Here is a 23769-nt window from a genome sequence, read left to right as displayed (position 1 = left end):
ACCTCTGTCAATTAAAGCAATCTGCCAGTGTTCCTCTTAGGCGTGCAATGAATCAATGCTAAACTAATGTGACACATTTTCATTGCTACTGTAAAAGAATTGAAAGTAACACATTTATTTATCAGGTAGCACCGATCTACAATTCCATGTCTGATGAAGGGGTTTGATTATCACACTATCACCGTCTGGTCTAGGTGTGACGTACTGAAGATTTTCAATATGTTTTCAATGAAGCTTTAAAACATCACATGGACCACATGTTTCTCCTGGAACGTTCAAGCACTGTTTGTGCCTCAGATCTGGATAACAGTATTTTTGCTCTATATTATTATAGAACAGGAGACCAACTGCTGTGGGCAATAGATCTTCAACAAAAAGATTCCTTCATTTTGAAAATGTTCAGTCACAATGCAGGGTTTCACACAAATTTCTATTTCAGCTTTAAAGTAGGGCCTGCTTCTGACTTTCTTTATTCTCAACAAGAAGAGCTGGTAGGAAAAAAATACTTCCTTTCCCTGACTAATGACAAAGATCTAACTTCAGGGACCTACACTTGGTACTTTTACTCTTTATTGTTAATCCTCAGAGCGCTCTGAAGCAAGAGAAATTCAAGTTCCACCTGTTTCCTGAAAAGCTCCAAAGCAGTGATTTAAGGAGAATGTTACTGGAAAATATTAATACAGAATACAGCATATAAACAAAAATCAATGTAATATAAACATTAGATAAAAGAAATACATATAGATAGAAATAGTTTAATAAACTGAACAGAATCACTGAAGATAGAAGTTTTAAGATACTGGAAAATGTTATGTCAAGGCCCTTAGTGTACCAGCCAGGTCTGCAATCTCTTCCCTCACCCAGGGATTTGGATGTAAGGTCAGCACTGGAATGGGATTAGACTTTTGTGGAAATTAGGGTGGTTGTGCGAAAGACCTGTAAGGAGCCTCATGGAGTCTCAGAAGTTCCAACAGCAGGTGGAAAACACCTTACCTACATGAAACCAGCGCCAACAAAGTGCTGTCATAGGGCAAAGCTGTTGTTAGTCTGCAAATCCTAATTCAGAAGAGTATTTATAAAGACAGAGAAGTAGCTATACCTGATTTCCTTAACTAATCTGCAGGAAGACAAGATCCAGCTTCAGTGTCACTTTCACTCTGTAGATGGTCTACTGCCAGAGGCAAAAAAAATTACTCCTGCAGTTTCTTACATATAAAGATTTTACATTGTTACCCTTTTGACCACTCTTTTTTGAAATAATTAGGCTAAAATATTTCAACTATACAGGGTAGCTTATAATGTATTCAATCAACAATTTCTATAAGGTATCGTAACATTCACTGAAAAGCCTGGTAATGCTAGTTTGCACAGAAATTTTGCCTGAAGTAGAAGACCTAAGAGGAAGCTCCATTCTGTGTTTGTACATTACCTGGCATCTTTTGACTGAATCAGTTACAGTGTCCTAGATGACGCTTAGGTCAACACTGTAAGATTAATGGAGAGAAACAGGCTCCACCAAACCAGTTACTGATTGTAAACACTGAAGACGAGCGTACTACTTTGCCTTGGTACACAGACTTTAGGCAATTGGTTTTCAGATTCTGCAGAAGAAAAAAAGAGTCTAACCATGAATCTAACATTTCATTGCAATGCTTCTTACAGAGAAATAAATAAATAACAAGTACAGATAGCCTGCTGCTCTAGCTCTACAGTTTAAAATTGATTGTTTTTCTTTAATGTCTTGTCTGATATCTATGCCTATTGCAAAGCATAAATCTGAAGCAGCATATTTTTAAACTAGTCAGCATGTTTGGTGTGCTCCAAAACAATTACCCTTCACTTTGAACATCTCAGCTCAGTCAGCGGGTCTGGCTGCCGTTTTTAAAGGAATGCAGACAGTGTCTTTTCCTTGAAATGAAGTGATATAAAAATTCATGTGAGTAATTCTTCTTCAAGATGTAGCCAGCAATCTTTAGAAAAACAGCACCCTTAAAAAGCAAAACTTATCCTCTTAAGAGATTTTGCTTTTTATAAACTTCAAACATCATTTCCTTTCTATTGTTTGCAAAAATATCAGCATATTTTGGTTATAATTACATCTAGAATAAATATTCTATAATTATCATAGATTGTTGTGCATATGCAGTAAGGGATATTACTGTGCAAAAATATGATGTGGTTTGTACTTAAGGTGGGTTTATAAAAATAGCATAAATACTGATAGTAGAAGGGGGAAAAAATATATCAGTTCCCCGCACATCTTTGTAAAATGACCTCATATATTGAAATCTTGGCAGTTCATAGACAATGAATCACAAATAGTATTTTCATTATGATACTGAGGGTTAAACAAGAAAATAATCCTTAGAAGAATGAAATATTCTGATGGAGTATGAAAATACCCACGTAGAAGCATTGTGAATGTTTCAATTTAAAACAAGAGCCAGACAAATCACAATTAAAGATGAAACTTTACTGACTTGATGGTGCTGGTGTTAACAATGTCACAGGATGTGATGTGTAAAATATTAACTTACAGATTTAAATCCCAGATTTGAAATCATATGACTTACTACACATGAGTCTAATGGGATGACTTCTACTCTTTCTTGATGATAACAATCAGAATTTAAACCATGGCAGTAAAGTTGTTAGAAGTCTTAGAGTGGTAGCATCCTCTTGCTGAACACTTCACGTGAATTCTCAAACATATTTAGCTTTCCACTTGCCATCAGTAAGGCTATTAAAAGCAGTAGTTTTTCTAAAACACTACTCAGTGGCATTTTATGAGAACTCTTTTTATGTGCTCCTGTCTAGAATCTTAACTAGTTGTAGGCAAGTCACAGAAATACAGTAAAATCTTGATAAAGAAAAAGATCAGAGTGGTATATTTTGAGTTGTCCCATGGTCAATTTTAGGCTACTTATTTGTAAAAATTAACTATATTAATTCTATGGGAAATATTAATGGTTCACATAAAAACATAAGTCTTTGATGAGGATATATCCTTACATTAAGTCCATATTTGAGATGGGGAATCTGATGCCGAGTTAGATGAGCTACCTGAGCAATCAAACAAGCAAGGCAAGAAATAAATACACTAAGTGTAAAGTTCTGTGTCTACAATGTAGCTATTGAATTATTTTCCTAATTTGGGCCATTACTATAACACATTATTGAATCTCAAATCAGAAAAAAAGCAGATTTAAATGACTAGGAAACTAAAGTCATATATTATATTTAAGTGAAGCCCAAGCACCTTAAAATATCAGAATTCATTAAGTAAAAAAGGCTGTTATTCAGTTTATCTAACATTGAATAACAGCCCTGTACCTTTCTTTCATGTGCACAGGGTTTTAAAATATAGTGACAACTCTCATAGATCCTTTTTTAATGATGAGTGATGTTTTGTTGACATATTGACCTACATTATTTTCCCCAAAGTGCTTTTCTCAGTGCTGAAATGGAAATACAAGGTGTATTGTTCTAACCTATAGTATTATACTTAGATAATAGCAATGACTTAATAGCTTAACAACTCCTTTCCTCTGGGCTATCTGTAGTTATTTTCACATGACTATTCTTACAGAAGTGTCCTCTTTTTTTCTTTCTTTCTTTTTCTAGACAAATTGTCTTTAAGTCTGAAAAAAGAAAATGCTCACCTGAAGACCTTCTGCATGATAAATTCCTCCATTATTCTCCCAAATATTAAATGATACTGTGAGAGCGTTACACCTCTCTTTTGCTGTGTCCTAAACTATGAAGGATTCAGAAGATAGGATCAAGAAGAGACGAGACATGCTGATATCTTACAAAGGAATCTACTGAAATAATCTGGGTCCAGGTCTGCTGGGAACAAAATGATTTCTCTCCTCATGGCCACCCTATGACTCAGGGCTTTCAGCCTGACTACTTGAAAATGATATCAGCAAAGCTCTAAAGATACAGGTCCTTTCAAACCATGGGCATTTCCATCTGTTTCTTCAGTGTGTATATGGATATAGCGCTGAGGACTCTGACTTCATGAACATACTATACAAGCTTTCTTGGAAACTCATAAAAATGATACATGCAAATAACTAACTGAAAGTGAGATCACACCCTTTTGACTCCGATTTAATCCCCTAGGGAATCTTTTTCTCATTATTCCTACAATTCCCTTGCAATATTGCTGTGGCAAGTCTGTTAGGCTCATCTTGTTTATTTTCTTTTTCTTCTGGGAGGAACATTCTTTTTCCTAACTCAAATACTGAAGATTAAAAAAAAAATTATTCCTTGATATGTGCCCATCTTCTGCAGATATCAATAACACCATCATTTCATGGTTTTTCTTCCTTGTTGGTATTAATCCATGTTGGTATCTGACCTAAGCACTTAACTATAGGATGAAAGGCAAATGTTATGCTTCTGTATCATATTTCAGCAGAATTTTTCTGCCTTTTTGAAACAGCTTAAAAAAAAAAAGTAAGAATAAGGCAACAGTTTCAAGGCAGCAACTCTAGCAGCACTGACCTAAAGTGTTCATGCCAAGTCACAAAATGTCAGTTCTTTGAGAACGAAAAATAAAAGTGAAAAAATAGTATTATTGTCCCGTGGGTTTAAAGAGATCTACAGATTTAACTTTCACAGAAGAAGTTTTCAAAATTTGCAGCTCAGATTTTAAGACAAAATAGTGCAGTAAAAATAATAATAAATGAGGCATGGAATGCATCACATTAGTATTCAAGTGTTATCAAAAGTATTGAGTAGAACATTTTCAGAACAGCGTGACTTATTGGTATAATACAACTTTCATTATCTTCTTTTGTATCAACTCTCAACATTATATTCTCTAATATTTCCTTTACTATTATCCCACTAAATAATGTTTGTTTTTATGGTGAGACATAATAAAGAGAAAGATCCCAGAGCACTAACCACCTACAGAAGCAAAGTGATGAAGTGATACCTTCTAGTATCTAGTGTATCATAGAATCATAGAATCATAGAATAACTAGATTGGAAGAGACCCACCGGATCATCGAGTCCAATCATTCCTATCAAACACTAAACCATGCCCCTCAGCGCCTCATCCACCTGTCCCTTAAACACCTCCAGGGAAGGTGAATCAACCACCTCTCTGGGCAGCCTGTTCCAGTGCCCAATGACCCTTTCTGTAAAGAATTTTTTTCCTAATGTCCAGCCTAAATCTCCCCTGGCGGAGCTTGAGGCCATTCCCTCTTGTCCTGTCCCCTGTCACTTGGGAGAAGAGGCCAGCACCCTCCTCTCTACAACTTCCTTTCAGGTAGTTATAGAGATCAATGAGGTCTCCCCTCAGCCTCCTCTTCTCCAGGCTAAACAACCCCAGCTCTCTCAGCCGTTCCTCGTAAGACCTGCTCTCCAGCCCCGTCACCAGCTTTGTTGCTCTTCTCTGGACACATTCCAGAGCCTCAACATCCTTCTTGTGGTGAGGGGCCCAGAACTGAACACAGTATTCGAGGAGCAGTCTCACCAGTGCCGAGTACAGAGGGAGGATAACCTCCCTGGACCTGCTGGTCACGCCGTTTCTGATGCAAGCCAAGATGCCATTGGCCTTCTTGGCCACCTGGGCACACTGCTGGCTCATGTTCAGTCGCTGTCAACCAACACGCCCAGGTCCCTCTCCTCCAGGCAGCTTTCTAGACAGACTTCTCCTAGTCTGTAGCACTGCATAGGGTTGTTGTGCCCCAAGTGCAGGACCCGGCATCTGGCCTTGTTAAACCTCATGCCATTGGACTCTGCCCAGCGGTCCAGCCTGTTCAGATCCCTTTGCAGAGCCTCCCTACCCTCCAGCAGATCAACACTTCCACCCAGCTTAGTGTCGTCCGCAAACTTGCTAAGGGTGCACTCGATGCCTTCATCCAGGTCATTGATGAAGACATTGAACAGGGCTGGACCCAGCACTGAGCCCTGGGGAACCCCACTTGTCGCTGGCCTCCAGCTGGATTTCACACCATTTCCCACCACTCTCTGGGCCCGGCCATCCAACCAGTTTTCCACCCAGGAGAGTTGCGCCTGCCCAGGCCAGAGGCTGACAGTTTCCGAAGCAGAATGCTGTGAGAAACTGTGTCAAAGGCTTTACTGAAGTCCAGGAAGACCACATCCACAGCCTTTCCCTCATGCCTCATTTGTATATTTGATAACAAAATATTTAAGAAGGCAACAAGATACTTCTTATTTTTATCACAGTGAAATGCCATGCAAAGTTGTACTGCTAAGTACATCTTCATGATTAAGAGTATTATGCCTGCATAAAGCCATAGAAAGAAAAGATATGAAGCAAGCAGTTTATTATTAATATACTGATAGAAGCATGCTTTTGTGTTTGTATGTTCAATTCCATAGTCGTCAGATGGGTAATTTCACATACAAAATGTTGAAGGTCGTTTTCTTTTTCCTGCTCTTTTTTACTTCAGTTAAAACTGTTGTCTTTGTTGGGTTCTTTTAATTTTCTAGTCAGGCCAACTGACCTCATTACACACTTGCTGAATCAGGTTACTGAATAAATGACATCATGCAAGACAAAAGTTAACAATGGCAATATCCCATTAAAGAGTTGATATTTGCTTTTAAAGTGATTTGAAACACAAATCTGAATAATTAACTCTAAGTCAGTAGAGTTACACCCAGCCTAAATTCCCTCTTAATTACCCCGATAAATGATATGGGTCTTTTCAAGATATGAACACTCATTTACAAATTAAAGGGATCTCTTTCTTCATCCTTAGTCCTCAGGCTATCTAGCCTTTTGAATTCCATAGCCTTAAAATCTAGAGGAAAAATTAATTTTAATAATATGTTATCAATATTACAGAAAGTCGTGGTTGCTAATAAAGTTCTTATGGCTACCCATCCATTAGACACAGACATAAACCCAGTCTTAAAACTTATCCATAACCTGTTTCTTCACATTTTTGGCAAAGAGTTTTTCATAACTATTCAGATGGCTCTTATTTTGCAGTCTCTAAGGGAAATCAGTAGCAAAAGGACCATGGAAAGCTCAACAATAAGCATCCAATGAGTTAAAACAGGCTTGTCTTCCTACTTTTTGAGCAAAAGCCAGTACAAACACAGCTCAGTGTGTACCATTCAGTTAAGCTCTTACTATTACTGTAACACAGATTTCAACATACATAGCTCAATTGGTAATTATATACCCTGAGTTCCTATGAAAACACAATTTTACCTTCCATTACTCTAAAATTATTTTTATATACAACTTACCGATATAAAATGATGCACCAGAAGAGCTTCAGGATGTGAATTTTGATAAGTGTTTTATGGAGTGGTGAACTCTGCTTGGGAACAAGTTGTACCAAATCAAAGAGTTCCATTTCACTGTGAGTGAATTATCTCACAAATCAGAAAAGAACATGGTGTGTATAAATTAAGGCGATTTTTGCTTTTCACAGAATCACAGAATCACAGAATAACCAGGTTGGAAGAGACCCACCGGATCATCGAGTCCAACCATTCCTATCAAACACTAAACCATATCCCTCAGCACCTCATCCATCCGTGCTTTAAACACCTCCAAGGAAGGTGACTCAACCACCTCCCTGGGCAGCCTGTTCCAGTGCCCAATGACCCTTTCTGTAAAGAATTTTTTCCTAACGTCTAGCCTAAACCTCCCCTGGCGGAGCTTGAGGCCATTGCCCCTTGTCCTGTCCCATGTCACTTGGAAGAAGAGGCCAGCCTCTCCTTCCCCCATATTTGAAATATGCAAAATTATATAAAGTATGTGAATAAAGTTGATGATGTCTAACAATTAATTAGGGCTAGTTACTGTTTGTTGTGCAAAGTGTAAAAAAGCATAAAACATATTTTCATTTATAACATCATTGGGATACCTCAGAGTAGCCTCTTACCTCATATTTTCTCCTGGTGGGAAGAAGCATATTACATTCGTAGCAGGAGATGCTGGACTGACAGATACTTATGGCTCATTCCAGTCACTGACACAGATATGAACATGCTCATGTGTGCAAGAGTGTGCAAGATACAGTCTTTTGTGAATTTAGGAGATTTTAATGAGATCGAAGAAATAGCATTTCACATTGTTCCTTGGATAGGAAACAAAGAGTGCGCCTGCATAGAAAGCACTTTCTTTTACCAGTAAAAGATGTTTTCAACTCATAGAAACTGGTAACTGAAGTTTCAGCATTTGACAATATGCTGTAAATATTCCAATCGTTTGAACAAAGCTGAGGAAACTAATTTCAACTATTTCTTTTTTACGCTTAAGAGGATTTTATTTGTCTTTCTACAAAGATTATATCTTTGGCCCCACAGAATGTTATAAGGCATATATATCCTATTCCACCACCAGATGTTATTTAATGTTTAGGTAGCCACAGCTGAATAGTACCGACCTAGTTGTCTACTCTCATCAAATTAAATAACGCGGTATATTTGACACTGACAACAACTTGTTTTTTCAGATATCTCGGTTTGCCTGGAAACAACCCTGAAGAAGAGTAAACAGTTCTGCCTGCAGAATCTCTGAAGAAGTGTCTAGCCAACTACAATAAGTCTGGGATGCTATTTTTAAGTTCTCTATTCATGTGTCATGCATATTTGGACATGTTACCTCATCCCTGTTTTTTTAATTCTGCCTTTCATTAGTTTAATCTTTGTATACTGTGCACTCTTGAAGGCAAGAATAGTCTCTTATGAATATGCAGAAAGGGACTTCTTGAGGCCTAGTAGTTATAATTGGAAGTGAATTGACAACTGGAATAGCAATAAAGAGAAAGTAAAGGATCTTGGACTACACCAGTAGGGCCATTACCAGCAGAGACAGACATGTAAAAGACGTCCTACTCCAAGCTTGTCAGGTCACACCTCTAGTATAATGTCCAGTTCTAGTCCCGATAATTTAAAGAAGATGCGAACCATCTGGGGAGTGCCCAAAGCAGGACCACAAAGATAATGAAAAGGGCTGGAGAACCTGCCTTGTGAGGAAAGACTGAAGAACTTAAGGCTCTTCTCCCTGGAGAAGAGAAGGCTCACGGAGGACATTATCGTGGTACTTGAAGAGGATGAAGGTTATCTTCACTCTTCACTAGGAGCCACATGGCAAAGATGAGGGGCAAAGGGCACCTGTTGTACTGGGAAGGGTTTCATCTTGATAGCAGACAGAAATTTTTTACGTTGAGAAAAATCAATCACTGGAACATGGTAGAATGTTCATCACTCGAGGGTTTTCAAGATGCAATTGGACAGGGTGCTAGGTAACCTTATCTAGGCTTCCTTTCCTGTGAAAGGTTGGACCAGCTGATCGTTCAAGGTCTCTTCCAACCTGGGCTGTTCTATGATTCTGTGATTTTAAAAATGAAGAAGGCCATGTCTGATTTTCTTTCTCTCCTTCCTCCATTTTTATTGGCCACACTTGTCATGTATTTGTTCATTTCTTATCCTCCATGGCACAACATGGAAGTAATAATAAGGTCTCTTCTAATGACAGTAAATAACATCACCTGCATACTTAATCAAGTAGTACAGGGTAACATATGAGCATTTAGTTTGAAAAATACAGCTTATGTTATCCAGAAGAGGTAAAAGAAGTACTTCAAGGTCTGCCGTGGTCAACAAGAGTTTATTGCTGTCATAACATCAATCTTTACCTTCAGTTTTGTTTGCAGGATTCTTTCAGTACCTACAAATGTCATTAACAATGTTTTATTAAAAATATAAATTACATTTCTTTCTCATGTAGTCAACATTTAATGTGGATTTTGCTTTTTGGTTGCAATTAGCTGTATTTGAAAATTTCTTGCATGTTCATGTTTCTAGGATCCAGAAAATACCAGTTATGATAGAGCACACAATGGGTTAGAGTAAATCTCCTGGAGTACATATTGACCTTTTGTTGACTGTGTGGATAGGTATGTTCCTTCTTTAATGGAAAAGGCAGCTGATAATGTGGATTAATTTGCAATGTTAATTAAGACTAAGTCACAGATTCACATCATGAGCCTGAGTTGCTGCAGTCAGGAGTTTACAGGTTACTCTGACTAAAGAATCCAGTATATATCTTCAGAGGTCACTTCAGCCTATAACAATCTGTTGGGCAGATGATACCATAGCTGCCAGAAAGAGCTATTGCTGTTCAGTGTCTAAGGTATGTTGTTTAGCAATATTAATCACAATAATATGGAGCTATTATTTATACTTTAACATAGAGGTCAGCTGTAACCTCTTTTAATATTAAATCAACTTGTCTTCCACCAAAAGCCTTTAACTCAAATCTCAAAATTTTTAAAGTTGTTTTTGGAATGTGAATTCTGAACATGTTATTTCAGTTTTAGTAAGAAATCTCAATAAACTATCCATCAACAGTAATGTTGGCACCTAGCAAGAATGAAGTTTTGTTTGGGCACATGGTATAGTGGTGGATAGGAATGGTTGGACTCAATGATCCTGGAGGACTTTTCCAACCTAGTTATTCTGTGATTCTGTGAAGTGAAAGGTATTTAACATCTTTTGAAGATTTGTGTTTGTTTCATATTGAGCGCTTCAGAACAGACTGTCAGGTAATTGAGTTTTTTCAGTATTTTTGAGGGAAATATTTGAAACGTAATTTGGATATTGTTGTAGGACAGTAGTAGTGCTTTCTGCTGCTAGCCTATCTCAAACATATATACTGATCTAAATAAAGAGGAATTGCTAGATAGGATAATATTTTCATTCCTGAATGGTTCTCCCGGTTTATTGATACCTAATCACTATCAACATTCTGAAATATGGAGAAAATTTTCAGTGAATGTAAAGAAAACCTACTTGCCATATCTCTACTGATTGAAAGTAGAAACAAGTAAGTGATTTGGTATACCTACTCCATATTGATCAAATTGCTTTTTGTGAAGTTATTCTTTTCATTTGAAGCATTTTAGAAATTGATTAAACATGTTGAATAGCCTGCTTTGTAAGTGAGGCAGAAAATCTAGGTTTAAAGTTGCATTTCATCAGGCTTTATTAGGGGAGGCTTCTAAGTTAGTTGGAATTATATATTTAACAAAAGTGCTGGTCTTTTTCCAGTTGTTAGAGAAGTAGCTCTGGCAAAAAAGTAATTCTATACGCCAAACCTTATCATGGCTAAAATTTGACAGGAAGATTCGTAAGAACAAGAACTGTTAAATTCTCTACAGATTTCTTCGTTCATGCATTTGGATTTGTTTGTGGGGGGGGGGGGTTCTCCATCAACCTAAGTCTGCCTTACTGGGTTTTTTTGAGCTCTTGAGGTATTTAATACAAGCCATTTCTTTTGTAGTACTACAAAAGTTACTTGTCAAATTACCAGCTCTTGTAAAGACTTGTAGCAGATCAAAAAGGGGTCAAGGCTTAAGATCAGTGAATTGTGATTTGACAGATTACAATACATAAATAGGAACTTTCAAAAACTATGTCCTACTCTCTGTATAGAACCTAAAGTATGATTGACAGTCTATTTAGGCCAAAGTGTGTGTGTGTGTATATATATATATATAACATATTCATTATGAATTATCTGTATTTTCACCACTGTTTTTTACTGCTGAAAATAAGAGTCATGCCTATTAATTATCTGACAGAACCTATGTTTACCAAAAATATCCTAGCTTCCAAGAGATATTCTGCTTAGTGTCAATGCCGGTCTTTTAATGGCAATCACAGTATGTGGTGCTGCCTAGAATTTTGTTAGATTTCAATTAACAACATATAACATTCCGTATCTCTGCTGATCACTTTAAAGAATCAAAATAATTAAATTGTATGCTTCAAATTTGATTTAAAAATTAACGTCATTGGATGGTGTGAGCTAAGTTATTGAAGTGTATGTTTTGCCTGCATGAATTAAAAGATTTTGGTGCCCACATTTTTACTGCTAACTGTCTAAGCTCTTTAGAAATAATTTACCAGAAGATATCTAACCAGCATCTGTTTTCTTCTGGGATTTACTTTCATACTTTACTTATCATAGAGGTATTTCCAACCTCTTGTTTCAGTTTTTATTGCGCAGGTTACAATACCCATGAATTCATAGGACTATAAACAGTTGAATCAGTCTATTAACCTCCAAAATACTTAAGCAGCCAAAATCAGGAGGGGATAAAAAGAGGAGAAAAATGAAACATGTAGAGAACAGCTGCTTGTCTTTCCCTCGACAAAAAACTTAACTAGGCCAAAAAAGAAGTGAAAATTATTAGCATATTTAATTAGATCTTCAAAAGCTGGGAAGCTACTAAGCTTGCTCTTTCATTGAATAGTTGTATCTAGAGTTATTGACACTTGATTGTCCTGGCAGACAGAAGAGGAGATAAAAATCTTTGATGACAGAATATCAAACAAGATCAAGAACAAACTTTTTGTGTTTCGGGATACGTATGTATATACGCATTCACTTAGGTGGAGTGGACAAATCTTCATATGTAGATGTCATCTCCTAACCTCTGATATGCACAACAGTATTTCCAGTATGATTTAATATGCAAAATCTTCAGAAGATCATGTTTTGGCTTATGTGTTTTAATGCATTTTGTCTGAATTACACACAAATGATCAGAAGTTTATCCAGCCTTAAGCAAACAGCAGGAATTTTCTCTGTTAAAAATGGCTTGAAATATATATCTTATAATTTTATTATTTATTTTATTCCATTATCTACACAGAATCTTTTAAACATGAACAAAGATATCTACATTTGGGTTAATTTAGGTACCTGTTCACAAATAGAGTTTCTGGCATCCCAAGATTTCTTTCAGACTGGAAGGGGAATGTTAAAAAAAAGTATTCTGTTGCAACAGAATTTGTACCGTTCATGGCATGACAAAGTAATCGGCATACATGTAGAAATATCAGGTCTCTTGCGTATTATGTACTGTGCATTCTATTAGGTATTCCTTACTTCGAAAGCACAGTAGGAAGGAGACATGAAATGATGCATAAGCTAAAGTTGAAAACAGAGATTTTATTTTTCTTCTTTGTGCATATAGCTTCTAACTGTTGTAAGTGGTTTTCTTATGACACTGCTCAGACTTACCAGGAAGATAAATGCAATATATAAGAACAGCTATTTACTGAAGTAATAAAATGTAATAAGCAGCATTCCACAGGTGATAGCAAATTGTGTAATCCTTGATTTCCAGCGTCTTGCTCTTCACTGCAGAAAGCATGAATATTCTGTAGGACAAAACTGAAGCTACATAATCCAAGGTGTCTTCATCAGAAAAATTTCTACAGCCTGACTCATGGATGCAAAGAATTTTTTGGCAGAGTCACCTATGAAGCCAAAGAAAATAATATGCACCTTCATATCTCTATATTCTTGGGTGTGAAGGTCCCTGTACTATCAAAAATCTAAAGAAGAAAAATAGTTTTAAAAAGCCACAGGAGAAAACAAACTGGACAACAATGATTGGTAGGAATGGAAACGCTAGATATATGAATGGAGATGGCTACAGCAGAAGGGGAAAGCTTTCTGCAATTTATCTGTAAGAAACATTGTGTTGCTAGTAAAAGAGAAGTTTCCTGCGACTGGTGTATGCTGAGGACAATACCAGACAATGAACTGGAGAGATGAACTTGCTACAGACTTATAGCCATTAAGAATATTTAGACTTCTTAAGAACAGATTGTCACTTGGTATAACAGCATGAAGGACCATAAACAGCCATTAAACTGGAAGAAGCTGACAATAGGAAAGCTAATGTATATGTAACAAGTAGCAGATTAGAAAGAAGCAGAGAAAAATCCCTAGAGAAAGCTGAAAGAAATGATTATGATTAAATAGCATTAAATCAGCAAAGGAAAAAAACAATTACTGAATTGGCCAAGAACAGGAAAAAAAAAAGGAATAAGGAAAAAAATAGACAGATTTGCAACACCCAAAAAAGCTGAAGGAAATACCTGACACTGAAAGACAGAAAAACAGAATGGAGCTTTATATCTAGTTTTTAAACTCATGAGTACAAGGAAGAGTAAGCAGAAATTTGTAAGATCCCTTAGAACTTGAAAGGCTTGGAGCATCTCATATCTTTACAAAGATCCCATTCCCTAGAATTATCTCTGGGACTACTTCTAGGTCCAGAATGCTTCATTGTGTATCGAGCTACAGACTGCAAAATCCAACACAAAGGCCCACTTGGAATTATTAAAAAAATAAAGGAACCTCAGGAATCTTAGACCCATTGATGAACGGTAATACTAAATCAATGGTTAAAGAAATACATATTAAATCAGAAACATGAAGAATTCCAAAAGAAAAGACCAAGAACAAAAACCCCAAAATTATACTTCCCCTTTTTACAAAGCTAGGGTAAACATCTTCCATCTGTACAGACATGGTCAAGCAATGAGTATAATAAATAATTTTATTCTCTTCAGCTTGTCATCCTGTTCAAATTTAATCTATCTGCAACAGTTGTAAGCCTAATAAAACTTCCTTTATATGTTATGAAATTCTATGAACAAGCTGGCACAAGATCACAGTTCAAACATAAGAATTGATACTTTTATAGCACAGTGAATGGTATAATTAGATTTTTTGTTTCTGAATTTTGTTGTTTTTAAAAGAGGAGTTTATCTGGGAATCCATCTTATCTTGAAGCAGATAATACAAAGTTCTCCTATCCCAATCTGAATAATGCAGTATTATCACATCACAAAAAATACTAGAACAGTAATGCAAGATTTAATTGGACATTTTCAGAATTGAGTAAGGGTTCATATTGATTTTTTAAAAAACAGAAGTATACTAGTTCCAATGTAGTCTTCAATTCATCCTTAGATTCTTCTAAACATACTACATTCTGTATCTAGAGAGATCATCTAGTCTGAAATGATTACTGTTAAGTCAGTTAATTAACTCAGTTTGGTAGCCTGGTTATACAAAACTTTCTTAAACAATGATATTCTATGGAATTAAACCCTAATCCTGCAAGCAGAATGTGTGTATACTTGCAGCTCTGCATTCGTTTTCACTGAAAACTTCATGATCTTGCATTCTGCTTTAAATGAGATTTTTTTATAATAAAAAATAAAGTAAATGAACTAAATAAATAATGTGGGTTTGTGCTATGTTTGTCATGCTTAATTTATTCTGATTTTTCATATACGTATCTGTCAGTTCAACCATCCACGTTTTGCACCTTTCAATGCTAGGATATTTGAGCACCTAGAATAAATTGCAGTGAATATTGATGTAAACCTGTTCTGAGGTATGTCTAATTTTAGCTGATTTAACTTCCTGAATCCTCAAGCTTACATTTTTTAGTGGGGCTATAAACTGCTCTCTGGGATTCTAACTTTCACCATAATTTTGTACAATGACATCATGCAGGCAATTACATATTTATAGAGGAAGATTTGATTCTATTTTAAAAGACACATTTGCCTTCTTGGACTTTTTTATCTTAATCTTTCCATCTTGTGAGTAATCTGCTGTTTAAAATTATAAGAACTTTTACAGGTTTAAAAAGACTAAATGAAGAACTTTTAGCAAACACATGCAAAATAAGTAGCATAGTTGCTGAAAAAAAAATGCAGACAGTTTTTCCTGTTGAAACTGAGTCTTATCACTGTCTTTTGTACCTAGACCTTCTTGCCAAACTTGAAATTATGAATTATTAAATTATTAAAAATTTTCTGGGAAAATTTATGTGTCAACCATACAAGTAACAAACCTGAAATGGTTGAAATATGAAGATAGAAGATAATCAGCTGTAAAAGTTGCCACATTTTTTTTGGTTTTGTTTTTTTTTTCTCTTTGTTTGTAATTTTAGACTTCATCTCCCATTGACTCATTAGATATAGGTTATTGTCCTTCCCCCTTTCAATATTTCTCCTTCAAAGACAATGCTATTCTGGCCACTGATTGTTCAAAAAAAGTGACCTATTGGTACAGAGAGCACTATTCAGCACAGCCCAAGAGAAAACAAAAGAAGAAAAAGGGGAAAAAAGCTACATAAATCCCACAAGGAAGCTAGAAAGAGGAGGTCACTGCTTGAATGGCTCAGGTGGAGCCAGATCAGGGCTATGTCTGAGTTAAAAAGCTGAAGTAGTCCAAAGACTTTGGTATTGCCGCAGCACCTGTCAACGATCGCATCATTAGTGTTAATCAGAAGCTGTACTTTTGTCATTATTATTATTAGAAGTTCACATCTGGAAGCTAGAGGAAAGCAATAGACTATAAAAAAAATGAAAGTCAATCCTAGGTCATTATTTAGGTCCAATACCTGAGAAAAGCTGGCAAGTGTTTGTAATATAGAGTGGTTTTTTTCCAGAAAAAAAATGCTTTTCTTTTTTTCTTCCTTGATCCACACTGGACTGTGCCATCCATTAATTACAGATGCCTGTGGCAGGGCTGCATTCATTGTCAGTGGAGGGAGACATGACCATCTCTACCTGCTTGCTCTGAGAGGAGGATAAGTAATTGTTTACTGCTTCACTCACAGCTCCATAACTCACATGTACTGACAGAGGTCTTGTTCCTCATTATCATTCCCTCCATCTGTATGTTCTTCCAGTAAGAGTCTGATCCATAAGTAACAGCTAAAGAAGTAATTTAGCAATCAGTCATATTGCAAATGCAATTTTGGGAAATTACGCGTTTCAAGACATTTTTGAATGATATATTTTATTTGTGGAACAGAAGTACTGACACAGTGAATCCTTTCCTATTACTCCTTCCCACTGTATAGGCTTTTATTATTGTTTTGTATGGACCACATGGGACTAAATTCTAAAATTTATGGGTACCGTATTTATACTACACGTCAGTGAACAAGCACCAGGAAACATCAGTTTTATAGAGGAATTAAATGAGGTTGTTATACCAAAATTTATTGTTTAATCTGTGAAAGCTCTATCGACTTCAAAGGTTAGACCACCAAGCAATAAAGATAGAACATCACAATCATAATCTCAATAAGCAATAAAACACACCTATAAAATAAAAATGGACAGAAAGTGACAGAAATATACAAGTATGCCTAATATAATTTCCAGTCCTATTAACTTTATTTGTAAATTTGGAAAGTTTACACTAATTATAGGCTGTCAGAAATAGATTTTAAGGTTTCCTTCCTTCCTTTCTCCCTTTCCCTTCCATTTCCAGTGACCTAATCTGAAAACACAAGCTTAATCTATATTGGATTTGCAAAACATAAGACATGGATCCTGTAGACCATGGAAGTAAAAGTCACTCTGGCCCAAAATTCAGAAAATATAGCCTCATAGCTTCCCAGCAAAAATTATTGTGCTACCAAATAGCCCATATATTGTTCTATATTCATCATAAGACTAGGGCTCTTTCATGGTATGTAAGTAAATGTAAAATAGTGTCCAGGCCCCAAAAGCAGCTGGCAGCAAGGAAACATTATGTAACATTATATGCCGGTATATAAATTCATATCCTGGATTTTTAAAAACATTCACCTGATGAGCCAGCAAGCTCCAGCGCTGTATAAGGTTGACTGCTTTGCTAGGAATATGCAATGTGTTAAGTATCTAAATGATAAATAAAGATAACGGTGTCCCACAGGGACATGCCTGCACTCCAGTTGTCTGCATTTGCATTTACATTGTGTTGTTGACTCACCCTGAGGACACCTGAAGACCACATTCACCAACAACAAATATTCACAGTATTTGTTGCTGTTTGAGCACCCAATGGAGCATGGCAATACCCTAGATGGCATAGCAAGGCTTGCTGTCTTGAGGTCACCATGGTCTTGAAGGCAGATGTGAGGGTACCTCACACAGACTATGGACAGTGCATGCTCCTGGCCACCATCATCTCAAGAACCTCATAATTGTCACTGTGTCTGCAAGCAGCACATCTGCTGTTAGTTCCCCACACTAGGCTGAGTGGTTAGCATGCCTGAGTAATGTCTAGCAACCTAGAAACACCATGATGGGTGTATAATAGTCCATGACTATAAATCATGCCTAAACAACCAAGGATGTCTTGGTGGGGGCATCTCATGGCCCATGGAGGACAGCCTTCATGCTCTTTTCCATGTAGAAATGGAAGGTTGCAAGAACCATAAGGCTCCTCCAGGGTGTCAATGTAGAGTCAACAGCTGTCCATACTACAGCACCTGCCAACAGCATCCCTTGGAAAGGGTTACAGCGTAGTGGTTCTACTAACAGTAACCTGAAATAATAAAGAAATTATTTCATACCACAATTTTTATAAATGCAGTTATGCTCATACAACATAGTATCATGGAAAGTAGAAACTTCCATCCTATCTAATGTGACTTCAGCTTTCACAAGCTACATTTCAGCTCTTCTGCCTCTAAATCTGCCAACATTTTTAAGAAACTTTTTATCAGCCCAGGTTTTCTGATTAACTAGTTGCTTCCCCCAGTCTTTATTCAGATGTTACAGCAACGAGCATGTCGGTGACACACAGATAGATGACCTGAGCAGCCAACAGCTGACTACTTCTTTTCAGTGATGTGCCCCATGGCTGCCCAGTACTGAGGCACATCAAGCCTAGGGGTCAGTCTCCCACAATTTCAGTTTTATTGTCTTCTTCTCAAAATATTAATGAATCATAGAGATATTTTTAAATATTTGTTGAGGGGTTGTTCAAGACACACCACTTTCATGTTCCAAAAAATATCAAAATTTATACTACGTTTCAGACTGCATATTATTGGACCTGCTTTTTGCGTTGAATAAATATCAATGTTTACATTGACAGAACTAAGTATCTTCCTAGTACAGATAGTAGGCTGAAATTGTTCATAACATCCGCCATTCTGCAAGACGTATGAAGGCTACAATGAAAACTAATTTGATACAATAAAATGACAGATCTTTCAATTCCAAGGGCTATTAGTGATCTCAATATTACAAACATAAAACATTTAATTCATTACCAGGAATTTTTTATCTGCAATGAAAAACTGTATTTCCTTTGCATTTTATCGCCACCATGATTGTCACCCCTGTAAGCTGTGTCATAGCTTAATGGTATGGTAATATGGTAATTAATTAGAAAAGCACTAGTTTTTATAAAATTTCCTATGTAGCTACAGTCTGAAAAGGGTACAAGTTGTATCTGGTGTTAATCATGTTCTGCTGAAGTAGTTTAATTTCTGTTACTAGGGGAAATTTAGAAAAATGATTCAATTTTTAACTAAAATGAGAAACAACGATTTGCCTCTTTCACCTTCTTTCAGGACAGCACAGGAGGGATAATTTCACTGCTATCCACTCTGCAAGAACAAGTACAACCCCAGACCATGTGGTCTGTCTGAAGAGGCATGGAGCAATTTTCATTTTTAGATCTCTTTGTGTTCATCCACAGTAACTACCAACATCCTGTATCGACTGATCAGCACTGTGATGTCTACCATGGGCTCTGGGAAAAGAAAAGAGAGATTTCTAACTTAAACCAGCACAGCATAACCACAGTTATCTAGTACATTCTACTGCTAGATTTATTCCAGGAGATTAGCTGCTGATGGATGATGCTTTTAGTCTGTGAAGAGATTTGAAAGTAGACACTATTTGTGGTCCGAAAATCTGCAAAACCTGACATTTTTTTGCCTTTATGCATTTGTTACTGCAAAATATCAAAAGGCATACATAGTAATAATTAGTTGTGTGAAAAATTAACTTTATATAGAGAAATACAGAAAAGCAACTTACTTTATAAATTTAAAAGGAAAGTATTTGTATTTTTATTTTAAATTTCATATGTTTGTAAACAATAAAAATTAAAATTAAAAAAATAAAAATTGCAGGACATATTTTTATCATAGACTGATAATTTTTGTGATCTTGAGTTTAAACTATCAAGTTAAATATACCCACGGGAAAAAAATCAATAAAGCTGTTCAACTTCAGTCTCGGTTTCCTCAGTGCAAAAGCAAGGAGACATTTAATCATTACCTCCAAGGGACAAATAAGTTTCACATCTGTCATCACAATAAAAATCAGACAAATTTATTCTAATATAATCATGTCTTTTCGTGCTGTTCTCCAACTGACGCTGCAGATAAGCTTAGAAGAAAAGATGGATGAAAAATCAAATTGCAGAAAACCTAAGGAAGAAAATGACCTAAAATTGGCAGAAACAGAGAGAGGTAGAATAGACCCCTCAAGAGCATCAACAGAGCTAGCTGTAAATTGCATCAAAACTATTTAAATGCATACACACACAAACCCTTCTGAGTTTAAAAGATATCCTATACCAAAATCTTTCACTATTAAATGTCCTAGACATTGAAGGATTTTGTTAAAATGGAAAGTCAAAAACCCTTCTACGCATTATTGAAACTTATTTGCTAAATCATAGTAAGTTATATCAAGATATGTTTTACTTTCCTTCTGTTCACTAACATAGCTTAGGGGTCTTTTTACAAATAAAATTTGCTCTTCACATAGTTTGCCAGAAGAATTTTATTGAGACATATTTTATTGTGCCCAACATTTTATTTTAGCAAAACATAGGCATGGAGCATTGTTGAAACAATAACGGGCAAGAGAGAGACAGCAAAGTATAGAGTATTGCTCTCTCCTGGGTTGTGACACAGATTGTGACTCATGATGCAAATGTTGCTAATGAAAAAGACTTGCTAGTTTGCTTAAATGAACTGACTTAGTTTGCTGCTTTAATTTATTTAAAGCTACTATTTGCCCCCAGAGGTAAATACAAATCTCACAAGAAATCTCCCCTTCCCCTGCCCTCTTCCCTTTAGTTGTTATCCTTGCAGGACCTTTCTATAAACAAAAGGAAAATAGATTCTTTAATTGAGTAAATTGATTACGTATGTTTCATTACTTCATGATCTTCACATGAGTTTGTGATCTTCACAGCTTGCCTGCATAGAATGAAAGAGGTTTTCATGCAACCATGTAGGGAAAAAAATTCATGCCTAAAAATAGCTTATTAGAACACACTAATTCAAAAAAGCAGACTGAAATGTAAAAAAATCAAGGCGAAGCTTAGCTCAGCTTCAACTTCTGGGGCAGGTTCACTCATACATGCCTTACCTTCAGGATGCTCCAGGTTCACAGGTGAGCCAGCATGTAGCTACACCTTCTCCATGATTGCCCTATACAGAGGGCACTCCCAGCCTTAGTATACCTACTTCTCACTTAGTGCACCACTAAGGGATAAGCAGGTTATACCAAAAGCATGGATAGAGTATTCCACTCAAAGTCCTCTTACACGCTGTAGTTGTATATAGAGCCAAAGCAAACACAGGTGTTCTCTCAGAAACATGGAGCTATCCTGAAACTACGGACGATCACAAACTTGACAATTTCTACCCCAAAATTGAATTATTTCTTTAAAGTCACAGCCAATAAGGAAAGTGAAAAGGAGAATCCATGACCAGATAGACCTGAGAAGGAAGCCCATGTGAACTTGCAGATTCTAGACAAAGAAATATTGGCCTAAAAGCATGAATGATTTCTTAATATCTGTATCTGTTTTTGTAGAAGATGGTACCTGATGAAACACAAATCTGACATAGTGCAGAAGGGCTAGGGTAGAAGGAACAGATTTTTAACTAACTTAGTCTCATTTGTAAATCATTCCTTTCAAAGAGTGGTGACTGAGTGACGTGCACACTCTAGAAACGGCAGAGCTTGCTACTTCATGAGATCCCTTATTTACTCAGGACACCCCTTACTTCCTCCTCCTTACTCATGCTATGTTATTTTAATAATTGAACATACAAAGTTTTATACAGTTAAAGCATTTGAGCCTAAAAGTTGTCTTTGCTCTTCTTGGGTTGGATTTAGGCAGATGCCTCTCTAAGTGTCTGCAGGTGTGAAGTTATCTTCCACAAGCAATTGACACCTGCAGTGCAGTTTTAGTCTGCGTTTAGGGAAATTACTACCCCTTCTCAAAATAATTGTCACAGAAAAAAAGTTATTCATATCAGGAGAACTCCTAAACAGTACAAGCTGGTCAGAAGCTGCTATACTGTCTTCTCAAGAGAAAAACCCTCTGACCCAGGACAATTCCACAAAGTAACACTGACATCTTCTTTAGCAGAAGGATACACAGTTTTTAGCAATTGAATAGTTAGATCAAGAGACAGATCATGAAATAAAAGATTTAAAATATTAAACCCTGTCTTTTCTCAAGATTATATCCAAGAACTATTACATGAGAATACATGTATTTTCCACTCCTCTATATTCTCCATTTCAGCAATATTTTTTTCTTAGCTACATAAAAGTGTTAGTGAGAAACACTTTCTTTTTACAATTGATTTGAAGCACAGAATATCATCTATCTGAATGGGGTATTTGATCAATTATTTTCTCTCATCACTTAAATATGATTGCTTCAGATAAGAAGCACATGAGAAAGAGAAATTAAAAAAAAAAAAAAAACAGAAATTGTGCATTGAGTTTAGATCTAAGCTCATATCTCAGGTATAAAATACACAAACACATGTCACCAACCAAAAATTGTCACAACTACCAGCAGCAGATGTTGCTGGGTTTTGTGTCCCAATCTCTCTAAGTATGTAGACTTTAGGCTAGTTATTCTGCCTTGGGGCGGAGGGGGGCAGGGAAAGAATCTGTAGATATCATGGACAGCCTAGCTACCAAAGCTACTTCAGTCTTCTAAAAGGGAAACACAAAATTGCACCACACTATGAAAATCTAACCATCACCTAATTAAAGTTTTAAATCAGCATTGAGAAAGTCCTGTCTAGTCCAACACAGGTGACAGTTTCCATTTTCCACTTTCTTGACATCTCAGTTTCCTTACTGTCTGGGTACCTCTGTGTTTGCATCTCATTCATTTCTGTAAGTTGTTAACTGCCTTCATGGAAAGGACTGTTTCTGGACATATGATCTGATGTCAGACAGAAAGGGAAGAGAATGCGGTAGTACTTGCTATTGAAAAAGAAGATTCATGTGAGAAGAAAGAGCATCAAAGCTGGCCAAAGGAAACAAAGAATTTGCATGCAGCATGGTGAATGAGAGGAGTGATACGTTCAATTGTGCCAGTTGCTGAAAAGTCCTGTTAACATATCACTGTTAACTACAGTGATATGAGCTGGAGGATTGCATCTGGCACTGCTGCTGGGGGTATTTTCATCCAGCATCTATTGTAAGGGACATTTGTAATGCTTGATCATATTGACAAGGCATGCACAGAAGGGACAAATACATAGGCAGACACATAGCACTGAAATGGAAAATCTAGTCATTAAAGCAGAAAATATTATTTTGAAACAGTTGCTCATGGAGAGAGCAGAGTCAAGTTGCTGCAAGCTTCAGAAATATACCACCTCAGATAAGAGACAAAAATCACAACTGGAAAGGTGAGACAGAGAAATAAAAGATACTTTTTATTCTGTTTCATGTTAGACAGTGTTTGTTGGGGATTAACCACTCAGTCTGAATATTCAAAACAGAGTGTGGCTTCAAGTTTTAACTTCCAGACTGGCAGTTGCATGATATGGAAATTAACTTGTCATAACAAAAGCCATCTGAGATGAATAATTTCTTTCCCCTGATAATTCCAATAGGGTTTTGATTGTTTGTTTTGCCATATTTTGTTTTCCTCAAATAAATGCTGGGAAGGGCAGCCCTTCTATAAAAATGTCTGTGGGACTGGAATTTTAGAGGGGAGTGATGGGGAAGAAGATGACTTAGATGAGTCTGCAGAAGGAATGAAAGATGTTCAGTGAACTGTGACTGCCCTGGAGTCATCTACTTGATCATTTGCCCATATATCAGTTGTTACAGCTGATGCACTTAAAAAGTTCATTCTCCTTGTAG

This window comes from Phaenicophaeus curvirostris, chromosome 1 (genome assembly GCF_032191515.1).
Source record: "Phaenicophaeus curvirostris isolate KB17595 chromosome 1, BPBGC_Pcur_1.0, whole genome shotgun sequence".
In the NCBI taxonomy this organism is placed as follows: Eukaryota; Metazoa; Chordata; class Aves; order Cuculiformes; family Cuculidae; genus Phaenicophaeus; species Phaenicophaeus curvirostris.
This window is presented reverse-complemented; position numbering follows the sequence as displayed.